We start from the raw sequence: 19764 nt of genomic DNA, 5'->3' as shown, positions 1-19764 counted from the left end.
TAAGAGTCCCTTGTACTGCAAGGAGATCCAACCGGTCCATTCTAAGGGAGATCAATCCTGGATGTTCATTGGAGGGACTGATGCTAAAGCTGAAACTGCAATACTTTGGCTGCCTCATGCAATGAGTTGACTCACTGGAAAAGACTCTGATGCTGGGAAAGGTTGGGGGCGGGTGGAGAAGGGGACGACCGAGAATGAGATGGATGGATGGCATCACTGACTCTGTGGACATGAGTTTGAGTGAACTCCGGGAGTTGGTGATGGACAAAGAGGCCTGGCGTGCTGTGATTCATGGGGTCTCAGAGAGTCGAACACGACTGAGCAACTGAACTGAACTGAACTGAACTAGAGGCCCAGGAACATCTTCTATATAACAGCCACCACACTGTTTTTTTTAATAGACTTTCCCTTGAACAGCACTCTGAGTTGGCTCATATTGGCAAAAGATTGATGAAATCTCATGCCATCACTGAGAAGTTTGGGGCTGGAAAAAGTAATGTTTTCTACTCTACTGGGAGACAAAGGTAGAAGGACCACAGTCTCCTGAGAAGACAGGCCCCAGAGGAAGGGAATAACTAGTAAGAACAGTCTCCTAACACAGAGATCCTTCTGGAAGTGGTAAATAGATCCTCATGGATTCTCACTCTCTGGAGTCTCTGCTTATAATTTTCACATCCTTCAGCAAGCACAGAAGGATATTCACCCAGTTTCTACTCCTTCACCGCTTGATGGTTTCTGTAGAGAAGACCAACTCTCCTCTCCAGGAAGACCAGACACTCAGAGAAACTTCAGGTCTGGATAGTCCTCTTGTTCAAGAAAGGAAATGATATAATGCTTAGAGGAGAAATAAATATAAAAGAGTGAGAAAACTACTATCCTCTAAGTAAAGCTTCATTTTACTTTGCTTCAGCTGTATATTATACAGCTAAAAATTCCTATGCATTACAGTGTGTCAGGCCCTAGACAAGGTTCCACATGTTTTATCATTCAGAATCCTCAGTACTTTGGTGAAAGTACTTTGCTGAAAGTACTACTGTACCCATTTTACAGTTGGAAGAACTAGAGATAGTTTATATGTTGTATATCAAACCCTCAACTACTTACTCCAAATCCTTTGCTCTTCTATTATGCTTTAACTGCCTGCCACTTCTCAGAAATGAGAGCTTTTCTTGTTTTCAAAGGCACTGCAGAAATGAGACAGCTGTGACATCTCCTGACCAAACCAAATGAAGCAGATGGATGTGCTATTGTGAGAGCAGGGCATGATGCTTCTACCCCGTTGTGCCTCTGTGGACTAGCCCTGGGGGGAAAGCAAAATTTCAGAGAAATATCTTTCCTTCATCGTATATATTACATCTGAAAATCTGACTAATCTAGATTGGGTTTAACCCAACCTTTCCAAGACAGCATGGAGGTGAGGGAGTAGTTTATCTTGCTTGGCTTTGTTAATAAACTCAGTCCAAACATCCTGCATACATAACACAACTTTGACACCACCGTATGCATATTTCCATTCCCTCTGCCACAGAACTTTCTGCAGCTAATTCAGGGGAACTGTCCTGCCTCTCTGAACAGCTCCAGCTTCCCCTTGTGTCAAGTGAACACCACAGCTCTTCTGTACAAAGGAGTGAAGTAATAAAAGGTGAGTAACAAATGATATGTTTTATTCAAAATATCTGTTTTCACCCACTGACAATTTATAGTTAGGTTGAGCATGAAATGGTGATGACACGCAGAGAATCATTTTTCACACTTTTCTTATTTTCTAGAGCAGCTTTGTCAGACTCTCAAAGTAGGAGAATTGCCCTAAAGGGAATCACCTGGATATTTTTGCCTCATGTAAACGTGACAGACTAACGGATTTTCTCATCTGAGAGATAAATAAAATATCACCTCTAGATCTATAAAACCTCCATATCGTGTGCTTGTAGTATACTTGGAATAGGAGTAAGCATGTTATAATGAAAGGTTATTAAAAATTATATAACCCTACTCCCCTTTCACATAAAGAAACCAAAGTTTATAGACAGTAGAAGACTCCACTAGAGCCACTAAGCAACTCTGTCATGATGCTAAACCTGGAATTTCCATCCTACCCTCCCTATCTCCTATTTTAACATCTACAGCTGGGGTCCATTATTATCTCTAGCAATACAGAGTAAGCCACCTGGGATGGGACACATTGTTCCACACAGAAACTTAGCTCCCGTTACTTCCTTTAAATGGATTCCTCTCATGTCTGGGCCAATACTCTCCTAGTCTCAGATCATTTGGAGCCCTTTCTTATATAATTTATTTCCTAAAACTTCATCTCACAGGCTCTATGAAGCTCAAAGAAACTAATTGGTAGATATCTCTATATTATCTATCTATATTCTCTATGTTGGTAACAGTGAGGACAATCATTTCTTTCCAAAAAAATTACAAATATATACTATCTTCCTCATACTATGCTGAGAACTAGGAATTAAGAATGACCATGGAGGACAATAAGAACAAAGACCCTGGGTCAGAAAAGTACTTGGCTATTTCTAGAAACTGAAAGAAGGCCAGTGTTACATTACTGAAGTACTGTGGGGAAGAAGGAAGCCATGCATGCATGGGTGTGTGCCTCTAGTGGTCTCCTCCCTTCCTATCTAATAAGATTCTTGCTGGACCAAGGGGCTTCTATTGTTTCACAGTAAAGTGATTGTCATTGCTTTCCTATCCTTAAAAATGCATGGAACAGGAGTCAGCAAATTATGGCCAATGGTCCAGATCTGGCCTGCTGCCCATTCTTGTATAGACAGTGAGCTAAGAATTCTTATATTTTTAATTTAAATTAAAAAATTAATAGAAGACTAACTTTCTGTTACTCAGAAACTGTGTTAATATAACACATCAGAGTTATATTAAATTCAAACTTCAGAGTCCTTTGCAAAACAGAGTATGTGTTTCTAACGTGTGTGTGTATGTATGTGTTTGAGAGATATAGAATGTATATGATTGATTAATACAGCCATGAGATGAGGTTGGAGATGTTACAAGGGGTCATCTAATAGTGTGGTGTGAAGATTTTATTTTCAGTGCATTGGGAAGCTAACTGAAGTATGTGCACAAGAAAAGGGACTGACCTGATTTTCTGTTTTAAAGAGTGCTCTGGCCGTGACAGGGATAGCACATTATCTAGAGGCAAGGGTGGAAACAGGAAGCCAGTGAGGACAGCGTCACAGTGATCCAGGGAAGAAAAGATGAGAGCTTAAACACGAGAGCGTTAGACATGGGAAAAAGTAACAACAATTTCTGGTGGACTCAACGTGAGGGTTAAATAATGGAGAAACACTACACTGACACAAATTTCACCAAAAAAGTTATTCAACATTCAATTGAATAGGTCAAATTATGTGATTGCTGAGCGGATGCTTACTCCTAAAATGAAATTTCAGGAACACCAGCAAAGCAAACCTGGTCAAAAATACTTAATAATTGTTTTTAATTGATCATAACACTTTCCTCTGAATTGGTACAGGAATTATAGACTTATGCTTTTCTTTTAGCACAGACACAGACTTTGTTAGGACATTTCATAATGAGCATCAGCCTGCAGTGTTAACGTAGAGCAAAGGATTCTGGCAAAGTTAAGGCTAATCCCAGCTGGCAAATCTAGATTTATCTTTAGATTCTAAAATACTTAGAACTCATTAAGGACCTTTTCACATAGCAGAATTAATCCTTTGCATCGCTAATTTTATTCTTTACTAATCAATGGGCTCATGCGACTGATATAACTTTGTAACTACACTACAAAAGCCAGGGTGAGAAGCAAAAATAGGGTAAATGATTACTGTCATTGATCATGAGTGAAACCGGTACAGAGTGACTTAAAAGTCACTCAGATGTTATACTCTTCTGCCGTCTTCCTTCAACTCTCCTTTATAAAAAAATGAATGTGTGGTCTCAGAAATTTACTGGGCCCCTAGGAAAATGACTTTAAAAGCAGAAGAGGAAAGACAGTAAATGGAATTGCATGGTATAAGTACCAGAACCTACACACTCTTCCCTTCACCAAATAGAGTCCTTTAAATCCTATTCCAGTCCAGTTATATACTCTAAAAGACAACCTGGCATATCTGCAAGAATTCTATTGGCCCCAAGCATCCCTCATGCGATATGAATCAGGGAATCCTGTTTAAAATGACCCAGAAAGGGTTTTTAAAGAATATGTTTTGTATTATAATCTCTCCCACAGCCTTGTTCCCCTGCCTCCAACCAACACAGTTCTCTTCCTCCTCCAACACTAATGTAAGCAACCATACCTTTACATGAGAAGGGATGACACCTTGCTGCCACCACCTTTTGCTTCTGATCCTGTAGGTTTCTCAGAAATTGAATATTTCTGGTAGAAAATTATTAGACTTCCTGAGTCCCTGTGTCAAACTTCAAAACCAAAATATGGATTTACAATAGAACAAGGGGTAGGGAACATAGCTTTTCTTTATATTGCACATATATACATTATCTCATAGGTTTCTGATTGATTTCAAGATCAATGTGCAAGATTATTTAACAAAAGTATTCTCATTTAGAACAACAGAAAAAGACATGTTGCGGATATGCAAACTTTAAAAGCTACTCTACCTTGAGATGCTCCAAGTAGTTACTGGAGGATAAGCAAAATTTTAGTGCTGAATCCTTACAAATCCACTGCTATTAGAATATTTAGAATTCCATGTTATCAGTAATATTCATAGCTCATATCTTTGGATAGAAATATATCAATAACTGTAGCTTGGAAAATTTCATATCTCTGTTCCAGGTAAGTACAGACCTTTTTCACGTGTTCTGTTAATAATTCTTACACGCTGGTCCACCGTGAAAGGATTGCCTTTCTAACATAATAGAAATCAAGGTTGATTTCCTATAGTTGATCTGATGATTGCAATCTGATGATTACAGATAATTAGTGTAAAACAATATGAAATTAGTAAGTTAAATCATTTAGTTTTAAATAAAGGCTGCTTCAAAAGTCACATAAAAGAAGTAATTCAAGAAGTTCCATTAATTTATTTTACATGGCAACATAGGTCTGTACTTACCTGGAACAGAGATATGAAATTTTCCAAACTACAGTTATTGATATATTTCTATCCCAATGATATAAGCTATGAATATTACTGATAACATGGAATTCTAAATATTCTAGTAGCAGTGGATTTGTAAGGATTCAGAACTAAAATTTTGCTTATCCTCCAGTAACTACTTGGAGCATCTCAAGGCAGAGTAGCTTTTAAAGTTTGCATATCTGCAACATGTCTTTTTCTGTTGTTCTAAATGAGAATACTTTTGTTAAATAATCTTGCACATTGATCTTGAAATCAATCAGAACCCTGTAAGATAATGTATAAATGTGCAACATAGTTTGATTCAGCTTCTGACACAACTGCAATGATGTCACCTCTTTGAAAAGTGGAAGAAATCCATTCCATTTTTGTGACAATAGACCAGTAGGTTGGTTGGTAGATAGATCAACTCTATTAAATGTAATATTTGTATGCAAAAATGCTAAGTCACTTCAGTCGTGTCTGACTCTTTGTGACCCTATGGACTGTAGCTTATCAGGCTCCTCTATCCATGGGGATTCTGCAGGCAAGAATACTGGAGTGGATTGCCATGCCCTCCACCAGGGGATCTTCCTGACCCTAGGATCGAACGCTTGTCTCTTATGTCTCTGGCATTGGCAGATGGGTTCTTTACCACTAGCGCCACCTGGGAAGCCCTAAAGATAATATATGTATATTCTCTATTAAGTCTATATAATCTTCAAAAACTGCTACAACCCTTTCCTAGAAGGGCTTATCTATTTCTGGATCCAGGATGAAAATATGAATGAGAGTAAAGAGGAAACCCAGGTCAATATTTCATCTTTCAAGAAAAAATTATTGATATATAAGTCCTTATGGGCTTCCCAAATGGCACTAGTGTTAAAGAACCTGCCTGTCAGTGCAGGAGACATAAAAGATGCGAGTTCGATCCCTGGGTCAGGAATATCCCCTGGATGAGGGCATGGAAACCCATCCTAGTATTCTTGCCTAGAGAATCCCATGGATAGAGGCGCCTGGTGGGCTACCATCCCTAGGGTCGCAAAGAGTTGGACATGACTAAAGTGACTTAGCATTCAGGCATGCAAGTCCTTATATCTTTCCCAGGAAGATTTAAGTATAAATTTGAGTCCTCATGTCTCTGTGCAAACTCATTTGATATTTGCTGGTTCTTTCACAGCCCGCAGACTCATGAAAATATCCAACACTCCCCACACCTCCAGCACCATCACTGGCTTCATCCTCCTGGGCTTCCCTTGCCCCAGGGAGGTGCAGATTCTCCTCTTTGTGCTCTTCTCTGCTGTCTACCTCCTGACCCTCATGGGCAATGGTTCGATCATCTGTGCTGTGATCAGAGACTCCACACCCCCATGTACATCCAGCTCGCCATCTTCTCCTTCCTGGAGATCTGGTATGTCACCTCCACTGTCCCCAACGTGTTGGCCAACTTCCTCTCTGACAACAAGCTCATCTCCTTCTCTGGTTGCCTTCTCCAGTTCTACTTTTTCTTCTCCTTGGGTTCTACAGAAAGCTTTTTCTTGGCTATTATGGCATTTGATGGATACCTTGCCATCTGCCAACCTCTACACTACCCCACCCTCATGACTGGACATCTCTGCACCAATTTTGTGATCAGCTGCTGGGCACTTGGTTTTCTCTGGTTTTTGATTCCCATCATCATCATCTCCCAAATGTCCTTCTGTGGATCCAGGATCATTGACCATTTCCTGTGTGACCCAGGTCCTCTTCTAGCACTCACCTGCATAAAAGCTCCTGTGATGGACCTTGTCTTCTCCACTCTAAGTCCTATTCTCCTCATCATTCTCTTTCTCTTCATCATGGGGTCCTCAGCTTTGGTCATAAAAGCTATATTGAAATTTCCTTCAGCAGCTGGACAAAGAAAGGCTTTCTCAACCTGCGGTCTCATCTGACTGTGGTTTCACTGTTCTGTGATTCAGTAGTGGTTATGTATGGGAGCCCAGCATCTGATCATGGTGCTAGAATGCAGATGACTGTGACTCTGTTTTATTCTGTTGTCACCCCACTTCTTAATCCAATAATATATAGTCTTAGGAACAAAGATATGAAAAAGGTGCTGAAGAAATTTCTGAGACTATAAAAACTATTAACCAAAAAGACTCTTTAGCAAGTAGAGCCCAAATTTTTATTTACTAATTTGCAAACATTTCTAAATATTCTATTTATTTTCAGGTTAAAAACAACATTATTCAGAAAATATTTCAGTATCTTGTGAGCATGTTATCTGTTGATTTTTTCTTCTCATGGTTCTTGACTGTTTGTCCTCTTTCTTCATATACTTTCATATTTTTAATTGAATGCTGCACATTATATTTTTAACATCATAAAGACAATGGATATATTATTGCAACAAAGGTTAAATTTCCCTCACGTAGCAGATAGAGTAAAAACAGATCAGTTTGATCCCATTTAAGGATTCATGTTGTAAAAACAACCTTAACCACTTTTGCTCTTATTTCTGGGATGTGACTCTTTCTCGGGAATATGACCTTTCTGAGATCTCAGCTGCAAACCTGGACTGTTTTTAGGATACCTCCACCTTAGCAATCCCTGAATTCCTATTTTTGTACTCTGAAAATCATGACTCCTAAAACATCTGCTCCGCACTTTAGACTCTCAATTTCTGCTTTCTGCTAGATTTTTTTGAAATCTTATCTTGTATGTGAATGGCTGGCTGAGACATCAAAAATGCCTTGAAAGGAGATTATATTACCCTTTGATCCTCCTTCTCTGTGGTCCTCCTTTTCTAGAATTTGTTTCTCAAACCCCAAGTGCCTTACTGGCCATAAGCACAAAACCTTTATCTCCTCAGTTCAGTCTGAGGAGAATCTACTGCTTTTTGCTGAGACAGTATTCTTCCTTCACCCCAATCTTTCCCAAATGCCTTCCTATCTACATATTCCTGCCCTACTGATTGCTATTCCTCAGGGGAAAAGCCCCAGTGTGAATGTGAAACTCATTTCCATGTTCCTCCCTTCTTGGAATTTTATCCCCTGAAGTCTTTTCTGTGTTAACTGCCTTCTAGTGCCTTAGAATATTCCTTTTATGTATTTTGTCAAGGTTTTATAGTTATTTTTTGTAGAATGGTTAGTTTAATGCAAGCTGTTTAGTCATGACCATAGTCAGAGATTCTTGTCCTTTATATCTAAATTCCAGACCTTCTCACTACTATTCTCACTTTCAGAAGATGATCTTATACCATAAATATGCAAAAACCCACAAAGCAAAGAACAGTGAATACAGAGACTGGTATAAATGCAAATCTCGGAAGTAGATCTGCTTTTTTTTCAATGCAAGAAGCTCTGGATTCCTGTAGGGGGTGGGGTAGGGAAGGGGAGTTTACTTATAGTAAGACATGAAAAAGCAGAACCACAGAGAACAGATTTAGGCCATTTTCATTGGTATATAGTTGATTTGCAATCTTGTATCAGTTTCAGGTGTACAGCGTAGTAATTCAGTATTTTTATAGATTACACTATAAAACTACTGCACATTTCACTCATTCAAACTACTGCACAACTGCACTCATTTCACATGCTAGCAGAGTAATGCTCAAAATTCTCCAAGTCAGGCTTCAACAGTCTATGAATCGAGAACTTTCAGATGTTCAAGCTGGGCTTAGAAAAGACAGAGGAACTAGAGATCAAATTGACAACATACATTAGATCACAGAAAAAGCAAGCGAATTCCAGAAGAACACCTACTTCGGCTTCATTGACTACTCCAAAGCCTTTGACTGTGTGGATCACAACAAACTCTGGAAAATTCTTAAACAGATGGGAATACCAGACCACCTGACCTGCCTCCTGCAAAACCCGTATGTAGGTCCAGAAGCAACAGTTAGAACTGGATATGGAACAGACTTGTTCCAAATTGGGAAAGGAGTACAGCAAGATGTATATTGTCACCCTGCTTATTTAACTTATGTGCAGAGTATATCATGTGAAATGCTGTGCTGGATGGAGCAAAAGCTGGAATCAAGATTGCCAGGAGAAATATCAATAATGATATTGATAAATATAATAATATAAATAATGATAATGATAAATATCGATATCAAACCACAGATATGCAAATGACACCACCCTTATGGCAGAAAGTGAAGAGGAGCTGAGGAGCCTCTTGATGAAAGTAAAAGAGGAGAGTGAAAAAGATGGCTTAAAAGTCAACATTCAGAAAACTAAGACAATGGCATCTGGTCCCATCACTTCATGGCAAATAGATGGAGAAACAATGGAAATAGGGAAAGACTTTATTTTGAGGGGCTCCAAAATCAATACAGATGGTGACTGCAGCCATGAAATCAAAAGAAGCTTGTTCTTCGGAAGGAAAGCTCTGACAAACCTAGGCAGCATATTACAAAGCAGAGATATTACTTTACCAACAAAGGTCCAGATAGTCAAAGCTATGGTTTTACCAGCAGTCATGTATGAATGTGAGAGTTGGACTTATTAAAAAGGCTGAGCACCAAAGAATTGATGTTTTTGAACTGTGCTGTTGGAGAAGACTCTTGAGAGTCCTTTGGACGGCAAGGAGATCAAACCAATCAGTCCTAAAGGAAATCTATCCTGACTATTCATTGCAAGGACTGATGCTGAGGCTGAAACTCCAATACTTAGCCACCTGATGCAAAGAGCTGACTTATTTGAAAAGACCCGATTCTTGGAAAGATTGAAGTCAAGAGGAGAAAGGGACGACAGAGGACGAGATGGTTGGATGGTGTCACTGACACAGTGGACATGAGTTTGAGCAAGCTCCGAGAGATGGTGAAGGACAAAGGCCTGGCGTGCTGCAGTCCATGGGGTCTCCAGGAGTCAGACATGACTGAGTGACTGAACAACAGCAACATAGATTGCACTCTATTATAGGTTAATACAAGACAATGGTGATAATAATACTTGTACCAAAAGCACAAGCAACAAAAGAAAAAATCAACAAATGGGACAACATAAAATTCATATCTTCTGCAAAACAAAATAAACAATTAACAAAATGAGAAAACACCCTACTGAATGGAAGCAAATACTTCATGTAACAGATAAGGGGTTAATATCCAAATAAAGAAATAAGTCACCTTAACAATAAAAAATAGAAAACTTGGTTAAAAATGGGAAAGACATGAATAAATATTTTTCTAATTAAGTCATACAGTTGGCCAATAGGACATGAAAAGATGTTCAACTTACATAATCCTCAGAGAAATGCAAATCAAAACCACAGTGAGATATCAGTGTGATATCTCACACTGATAAAAAATAATCAGTGTTGGCCAGGACATGGGAAGACTTGTACACTGTTGGTAGGAATATAAACTGGTGCAACCACTATAGGAAACAGTATGGAGGGGGGTCTCAAAAGCTAAAAGTAGAACTACCATATGATCTTGCAATTCTACTCCTGGGTGTTTATCTGAAGAAAATGAAAACACTAATTCAGAAAGATAAATTCACCCGAATGTTCTTAGCAGCAATGTTTACATGAGTCATGATATGGTGGCCTCAGTGTTTATGATGTACAGATGAATGAATAAAGAAGATAAGGTGTGTGTGTGCTTGTATACAGTGGAATACTGTTCAGCTAAAAACAGAATGAAGTTTTGTCATTTATAACAGTGTAGATGGACCTGGAGGATATTATGCGTAATAACCCAGAGAAAGACAAATACTGAGTATTATCATATATATCTGGAATCCAAAAACTAAAACAAATGAACATTTTGAATAAATGTAAAAAAAGCGGAAACACATTCATGCATTTGGAGAACAAACTAGTGGTTACCAGTGAGGAGAGGGAAGGAGGAGGGTATTAATAGGTACAAACTACTATGTATAAAATAAATAATCTACAAGAATACAAGTACAGCACAAGGAGTATAGCCAATATTTTATAACAACTTTATATGGAGTATATTATATTCAAAATATTCAATCATGATGTTGTATACCTGAAACTAATAAGTCAACAGTACATCAACTTTTAAAAATGGGATGGGAAGGGAAAAAATAAAATGACTTGACTCTCATAGCCAGAACCAGAAAAAAAGTAGCTGGATATTTTCTCAATATATAATAAATGTTTATTATTACAATTATCAAACAAGAGAAAAAGTATAAAATATTTAAAATTAAAAGTTATCTAAACCCATCACCCTCAGGCAAACACCATTAATGTTTAAGTGAACAATCTTTCATGTATTATTTTATACACATACACACACTCATATAAGTTGATTTTCTACAAGTCGGATATTGTACATGCTGTTTTTATGACAGACTCCTTTATTTTTTTCCTTACCACTCCCTACTACCATCACTCCACCCAAAATCTAATTTTCACACATCCTGTCTCTACTAGATCAACAGTAATAACAACCTAGTATGCATGCTTCATACTATTCTCCAAGATCCTAATTATATGAAAATATTTAATTATATATAAGGATTTTTTCGTTATCCTTCAAATATCAAATCATTATTATATAGGTTTCTGTACAAAGCGCTTTTACATTTAGCCTTATAATATGCAATTACCTCCAAGTTTGATACCTGGGTCAGAAAGATCCCCTAGGGAAGGAAATGGCAATCCACTCCAATATTCTTACCTGGGAAATCCCAAGGAGAGAGGAGTCTGGTGAGCTACAGTCCATGGGCTCACAAAGTAGTCAGACAAGACTTAGTGACTAAACAACAGCATTAAGTATACTACATATGTTCATTTTCTATAGTAGACTGCTGCTGCTAAGTCATTTCAGTCGTGTCCGACTCTGTGTGACCCCATAGACGGAAGCCCACCAGGCTCCCCCGTCCCTGGGATTCTCCAGGCAAGAACACTGGAGTGGGTTGCCATTTCCTTCTCCAATGTGTGAAAGTGAAAATTGAAAGTGAAGTCGCTCAGTGGTGTCCAACCCTTAGCGACCCCATGGACTACAGCCTACCAGGCTCCTCCGTCCATGGGATTTTCTAGGCAATAGTACTGGAATGGCTTGCCATTGCCTTCTCCGATAGTAGACTGGAGATATATAATTATTAAAACCAGTCTTCCACAGGACGTTTCTGTAGGAAGAACTATTCATGAGTTAGTTTTGGTTAATACTCATTCCATAAAAGACATGACTGAGAACAAGTTTCATATTCTTACTGAGAGGGTTTTCACTGAGGAAACTGAAGATTAGAGTCTTTATAGAGGTATCGTGATAATCAAGTAAATTATTGTCTGCATTTCTACTAAATCCAGCTAACTTGCAGTGTGCCTGATATGAACTTCCAGTTTAGCCATTCAAGAATTGTACAGCCTCAAGTACACCATCAGTATCTTTTTACAAATGAGGTAACTAAGCCTTGACTGGGACTTCCCTGGTGGCTCAGAGATTAAAGCGTCTGCCTCCAATGCGAGAGACCCGGGTTCGATCCCTGGGTCGGGAAGATCCCCTGGAGAAGGAAACGGTAACCCACTCCAGTATTCTTGCCTGGACAATCCCATAGATGGAGAAACCTGGTAGGCTATAGTCCACGGGGTCGCAAAGAGTCGGACACAACTGAGCGACGGAACGGAAGCCTTGATTGAGTAAGTTGCCCAAACAGTTAAAAGTGTTGGAACCAGGTTGAATTAAAGAACTATGACTCCAGAAACCATACTGTAAACTGTTATGCTATGGTGTCTCCTGATGTTAGGTTATCATATGTAAGCTTCCAAGTTAAGCATTTTATATACACTATCTTTTTTAGTCTTCATAATGACATTATATGAGCCATTACTATTTCACGTGTTTCACAGAATAGAAAACTAAGGCCTAGAGAGAACAGATAACAATTTGCCAGCAATGCAGTCTAATAACAACTCAGAAAGCAGGGATTCAAACAAGTCTCTCTAGTCCAAAAGTCACATTCTTCATCATCATTAATTTGCTGTAACAGAGTTTTATATATATACATATATATGCTATTGAGTGAAAGGGGGTAAAATTCCCCTTGTGCCTCTAAAGCTGAATAATATCCAGCTATTAGGAAGAGTTTATGGGAAAAGGGAAAAGAAAAAGAAAAAGCCTCTAAAGCTGAATAATATCCAGCTATTAGGAAGAGTTTATGGGAAAAGGGAAAAAGAAAAAGCCTCTAAAGCTGAATAATATCCAGCTATTAGGAAAAGTTGATGGGAAAAGGGAAAAAGAGTTTATGGGAAGTGAAAAGCAAAGGAGAAAAGGAAAGATATACCCATTTGAATGCAGAGTTCCAAAGAATAGCAAGGAGAGATAAGAAAGCCTTCCTTAGAGATCAATGCAAAGAAATAGAGGAAAACAACAGAATGGGAAAGACTAGAGATCTCTTCAAGAACATTAGAGATACCAAGGGAACATTTCGTGCAAAGATGGGCTCAATAAAGGACAGAAATGGTAGGGAACTAACAGAAGCAGAAGATATTAAGAAGAGGTGGCCATAATACACAGAAGAACTGTAGAAAAAATGTCTTCATGACCCAGATAATCACGATGGTGTGATCACTCACCTAGAGCCAGACATCCTGGAATGTGAAGTCAAGTGGTCCTTAGAAAGCATCAGTAGTGGAGGTGATGGAATTCCAGGTGAGGTATTACAAATCCTGAAAGATGATGCTGTGAAAGTGCTGCACTCAATATGCCAACAAATTTGGAAAACTCAGCAGTGGCCACAGGACTGGAAAAGGTCAGTTTTCATTCCAATCCCAAAGAAAGGCAGTGCCAAAGAATGCTCAAACTACTGCACAATTGCACTCATCTCACACACCAGTAATTTAATGCTTAAAATTCTCCAAGCCAGGCTTCAGCAATACATGAACCGTGAACTTCCAGATGTTCAAGCTGGTTTTAGAAAAGGCAGAGGCACCAGAGATCAAATTGCCAACATCCGCTGGATCATTGAAAAAGCAAGAGAGGTCCAGAAAAACATCTATTTCTGCTTTATTGACTGCCAAAGCCTTTGACTGTGTGGGTAACAATAAACTAGAAAATTCTGAGATAGGAATATTAGACCACCTGACCTGCCTCTTGAGAAACCTGTATGCAGGTCAGGAAGCAACAGTTAGAACTGGACATGGAACAACAGACTGGTTCCAAATAGGAAAAGGACTACGTCAAGGCTACATATTGTCACCCTGCTTATTTAATTTATATGCAGAGTATATCATGAGGAACTCTGGGCTGGAAGAAGCACAAGCTGGAATCAAGATTGCCAGGAGAAATATCAATAACCTCAGATATGCAGATCACACCACCCTCATGGCAGAAAGTGAAGAAAAACTGAAGAGCCTCTTGATGAAAGTGAAAGAGAAGAGTGAAAAAGTTGGCTTGAAGCTCAATATTCAGAAAACTAAGATCATGGCATCCGGTCCCATCACTTCATGGCAGATAAATGGGGAAACAGTGGAAACAGTGGCTGAGTTCATTTTTCTGGGCTGCAAAATCACTGCAGATGCTGATTGCAGCCACGAAATTAAAAGACGCTTACTCCTTGGAAGGAAAGTTATGACCAACCTAGACAGCATATTAAAAATCAGAGACATTACTTTGCCAACAAAGGTCCATCTAGTCAAGGCTATGGTTTTTCCCATGGTCGTGTATGGATGTGAGAGTTGGACTGGGAAGAAAGCTGATCGCCGAGGAATTGATGCTTTTGAACTGAGGTATTGGAGAAGACTCTTGAGAGTCCCTTGTACTGCAAGGAGATCCAACCAGTCCATCCTAAAGGAGATCAGTCCTGGGTGTTCATTGAAAGGACTGATGTTGAAGCTGAAACTCCAATACTTTGGTCACCTGATGCAAACTGCTGACTCATTGGAAAAGTCCCTGATGCTGGGGAAGATTGAGGCAAGAGGTGAAGGGGAAGACAGAGGATGAGATGGTTGGATGGATTCATCGACTCTAAGGACATGGGTTTGGGTGGACTCTGGGAGTTGGTGATGGACAGGGAGGCCTGGCATGCTGTGGTTCATGCGGTCACAAAGAGTTGGACATGACTGAACAACTGAACTGAACTAACGGGAAAAGACTGATAAGAACTTAGTGAATAAGTATAGTTGTTTAGACGCTAAGTTGTGTCCAACTCTTTGCAACCCCATGGACTGTAGCCCTCCAGGCTCCTTGTCCATGGGATTTCCCAGGTAAGAATACTGGAGTGGGTTACCATTTCCTTTTACAGGGAATTTTCCTGCATTGGCAGGCTGATTCTTTCCTGCTGAGCCACAATTAGGACGTGTTTATGGGAAATGACTGATAAGAACTTAGTGAATTAGTGTAGTATAATATTGTAAATACAACACGGTCAGAAAAGTTAAATCCAGTCTTCAGAAAACAATACAAAAAAGTATAAAAATACTTTAAATGGCAATGTTTGAGTAGTAACATGGAGGTCTTTTTTTCTATTTTATTTTTTCCCCCAATTTTATGCTTTATTGTCAAATGCTGCAATATTAAGTATTGACTGCCCATGACTTAATGATAGTTTGACCTTGATTTTTCAACTTTACAACTGCATGAATGCAATATTCATTTAGTAGAAACCATATTTTGAATTTTTAATTATGATCTTTTCCCAGGCTAGTGATACACGGTAAGATACTCTGTCTTGATGCCAGGCATCAGCAGCACGTCACAGCTCCCAGTCAGGCACATAATCACAAGGGTAAATAACCATGTTGTACTGATACAACCATTCTGTTTTTTCACATTTAATACAGGGAGAAAATTTTTGAAATTTATATGGAAACACAAAAGTCTATGAGTAGCCAAAGCAATCTTGAGAAAGAATAACAGAGCTGGAGGAATCAGACTTCTTGACTTCAGACTGGAGTACAAAGCTACAGTAACCAAGACAGTATGGTGCTGGTACAAAAATAGAAATGTAGATCAATGGGACAGGATAGCCCAGAAATAAATCCGCACACCTATGGTCATTAATTTATGACAAAGGACAAATGACTATATAGTGGAGGAAAGACACTCTCGTCAATAAATGGTGCTGGGGAAACTGGACAGCTACATGTAAAAAAAATGAAATTAGAACATTCTTTAACAACATGCAGAAAAATAAATTCAAATGGATTAGAGATCTAAATGTAAGACCAAATACTATAAAACTCTTACAGGAAAACATAGGCAGAACACTCTGACATAAAATGCAGAATATCTTTTTCATACCATCTCCCCGAGTAATGAGAATGAAAACAAAAATAAACTAATGGGACCCAATTAAACTCAAAAGTGTTTGCACAGCAACAGAAACCATGCTACTGCTACTGCTGCTAAGTCACTTCAGTCGTGTCCGACTCTGTGTGACCCCATAGACGGAAGCCCACCAGGCTCCCCCGTCGCTGGGATTCTCCAGGCAAGAACACTGGAGTGGGTTGCCATTTCCTTCTCCAAACAGAAACCATAAACAAACTAAAAAAGAAAAAAAAAAAAAACTCACAGAATAGGAGAAAATATTTGCAACTGATGCCAACAACAAAGGATTAGTCATCAAAATTTAAAAGCAGATCATGCAGCTCAATATCATGGAAAAGAAAAACAATAAAAAAAATGGGCAGAGAACATAAATGGATAGATATCTCTACAAAAAAGACACACAAAAGGCCAAGAAGCACATGAAAAGATGTTCAACATTGCTAGTTATTAGAGAAATTTAAATCAAAACTGTAATGAGATGTTACCTCATATCAGTCAGTAGGCCATCACCACCAAAAATCCAAAAACAACATATGCTGAAGGAGGTGCAGAGAAAAGGGAACCCTCCTACACTGTTGGTGGAATGTAAAGTGATACAGCCATTATGGAGAACAATATGGAGTTTCCTTAAAAACTAAAAATAGAGCTACCATAATATCCAGTAATTCTACTCCTGGGCATATATCCAGAGAAAAATATGGCTCAAAAAGATACATGTACACCAATGTTCATTACAGTGCTGCTTACAATAGCCAAGACATGGAAGCAACCTAGATGTCTATTGACAGATGAATGGATAAAGTAGACAAGATATGCATATACAATGGAATATTACTCAGCCATTAAAAAGAAAGGACCAATGCCATCTGCGGAGAAGGCAATGGCAAGTCACTCCAGTACTCTTGCCTAGAAAATCCCATGGATGGACGAGCCTGGTAGGCTGCAGTCCGTGGGTTCCATAAGGGTCGGACACGACTGAGTGACTTCACTTTCACCTTTCACTTTCACACATTGGAGAAGGAAATGGCAGCCCACTCCAGTGTTCTTGCCTGGAGAATCCCAGGGACGGGGGAGCCTGGTGGGCTTCCGTCTATGGGGTCACACAGAGTCGGACACGACTGTGACTTAGCAGCAGCAGCAGCACAGCAATGGCATCTGAAGCAACATGGATAAATCTGAATATTATAATATTATCGTAGTAAGTGAAGTAAGCCTTACAGAGAAAGACAAATATCACATGATATTGCTTATATGTGAAATTTTTTTTAAATGATACAAATGAACTTATTTACAAAACAGAAACAGATTCACAGACCTAGAGAATGGATTTAAGATTATCAGGGCAAAAGGGTGGTAGGCAGGGGTAGACTGGGAGTTTGGGATTAACATGTACACACTGCTATATTTAAAATAGATAACTAACAAGGACCTACTGTATAGCACAGGAAACTCAATATTCTGTAATAACCTATATGGGAAAAGAATTTTTAAAAGAACAGATATGTGTATAACTGAATCACTTTGCTGTATACCTGAACAAACACATCATTAACCAAGTATGTTTCAATATAAAATAAAAATTAAAAAAATAATTTTGTGAGAAACTGTCTGAGCTGAGGGGGGAAATGACAGGAAAGGTTTAAAAAAATAAAGACAACATTTAATAAGTTAGCTCTCTACTTCTTCATGAATAAATAATCTCCTGGGACCCTCACTTCACAGGGCTTAACTCTCACACTAGTAATCATCAACGCAGACGGGTCTTGCCTGCTTTTCAGAGGGTAAGATTATTCACCCAACAAAAATATGCGGTCTTCCACTGTGTGTCTAAGCAATTTGATGTAACTGTTGACACAAGGACTTCTACAGGAAATAGTGGAGAAAAGGTAAAAATATAAAAATTTAACAACGACAGTGGTAACAGTAGCAATAGGTTAAGGCTCCAGTGCAGAAGCTTTTATTTGGCAACTTTGAATCTCATGTGTGGACAGAGGGAAACAACAAAGCTGTTCAAACAAGGAAGTGAAACGACCTGGTCAGTCTTTGACATGAAAATCCTTCACGAATTGGAGAGAAAGGGACAAGAAGTGGATTGTGCTAAGACATCTGTACCTCCATCAAGATGAGGAAGCTTAGATCCAACTCCCTGATGTGACCCCTGAGTGGAGCTAAGGAATGTTATGCTCTGGCCTCTCTCAGACCTGACAAGTGGACCCTCAAAACATCTACTTGACACTCACAGGGCTCAAGCACAAATGAGAAAGAAAAGATCTATAAAACAACCAGACAGGCCCTGGAAGGGGACAGATTCCTGGGGCAACTAGCTGCACAGCCCTCTATGGCTGAGGTCATATCATACCTTCAGCCCATCTAGCTCTTCTTTCTAGAAAATCAAAGGCGGCTCTGTTTCCAAAACTCATAATTGATAGCATTCACTAGAGGCCCAGGAACAGTTTCTTACATCATAGCCACCCCACTGTGTCATTTTTATAGACTTTTAATACCTGATAGGCAATCTGAGTTGTCTTATACATTGATGAAATCTCTTGCCATCCCTGAGAATTCGGGCGCTTTAAAAAGTAATATTTTCACCCCTACTGGGAGTCAAAGGTAAGATAGAAGGATCAGAGTCTCCAGAGAAGGCAGGTCCCAGAGGAAGGGAATAACTAGGAAAGAACATTCTCCTAACACAGACCTTCTTCTGGAAGTGGTAAATTGATCCTCATGGATCCTCACTCCCTGGAGCCTCTGCTTAGAATCTCTCCATCCTTCAGCAGACACAGAAAGATTGTCACCTTATTTCTACTCCTTCACTCCTTGGTGGTTTCTGTAGAGAAAACCAACCTTCCTCTCCAGAAAGACTAGACATTCAGAGAAACTTCAGGTCTGGATTGCCCTCTGTCCATTTGTTTAGAGGAGAAAGTAAATATTAAAAAGTTAGTAAAACTACCCTCTAAATAGAGTTCCTTTACTCTGCTTTAGCTACATATGATATTCGATTGGCCAAAAAGTTCATTCAGGTCTTTCATGTTATATCTTGTGTGTGTGTGTGTGCACGTGCACACTCAGTTGTGTCTAACTCTGCATCCTTATGGACTGAAGCCTGCCAGGCTCCTCTGTCCATGAGATTCTCCAGACAAGAATACTGGAGTGGGCTGACATTCCCTTCTCCAGGGTATCTTCCTGATCCAGGAATTAAACTCAGGTCTCCTGCATTGCATGGGACAGGTGTGCTATCTCCTGACCAAGCTAAATGAAGTAGCTGCTGCTGCTAAGTCACTTCAGTCGTGTCCGACTCTGTGTGACCCCATAGATGGAAGCCCACCAGGCTCCCCCGTCCCTGGGATTCTCCAGTCTAGAACACTGGAGTGGGTTGCCATTTCCTTCTCCAATGTGTGAAAGTGGAAAGTGAAAAGGGAAAGTGAAGTCGCTCAGTCGTGTCTGACCCTTAGCGAC

General features: G+C 39.3%; 1 pseudogene; it reads left to right on the top strand.

Moving 5' to 3' along the window:
* Positions 1 to 1500: 1500 nt before the first annotated feature.
* Positions 1501 to 7197, top strand: LOC148776951 (olfactory receptor 11G2-like; annotated as a pseudogene).
* The last annotated feature ends 12567 nt before the right edge of the window (positions 7198 to 19764 follow it).

Source organism: Moschus berezovskii, chromosome 9, assembly GCF_049115385.1.
Source record: "Moschus berezovskii isolate FMDL1 chromosome 9, NW_MosBer_1.0, whole genome shotgun sequence".
Taxonomy (NCBI): Eukaryota; Metazoa; Chordata; class Mammalia; order Artiodactyla; family Moschidae; genus Moschus; species Moschus berezovskii.
This window is presented reverse-complemented; position numbering and strand designations above follow the sequence as displayed.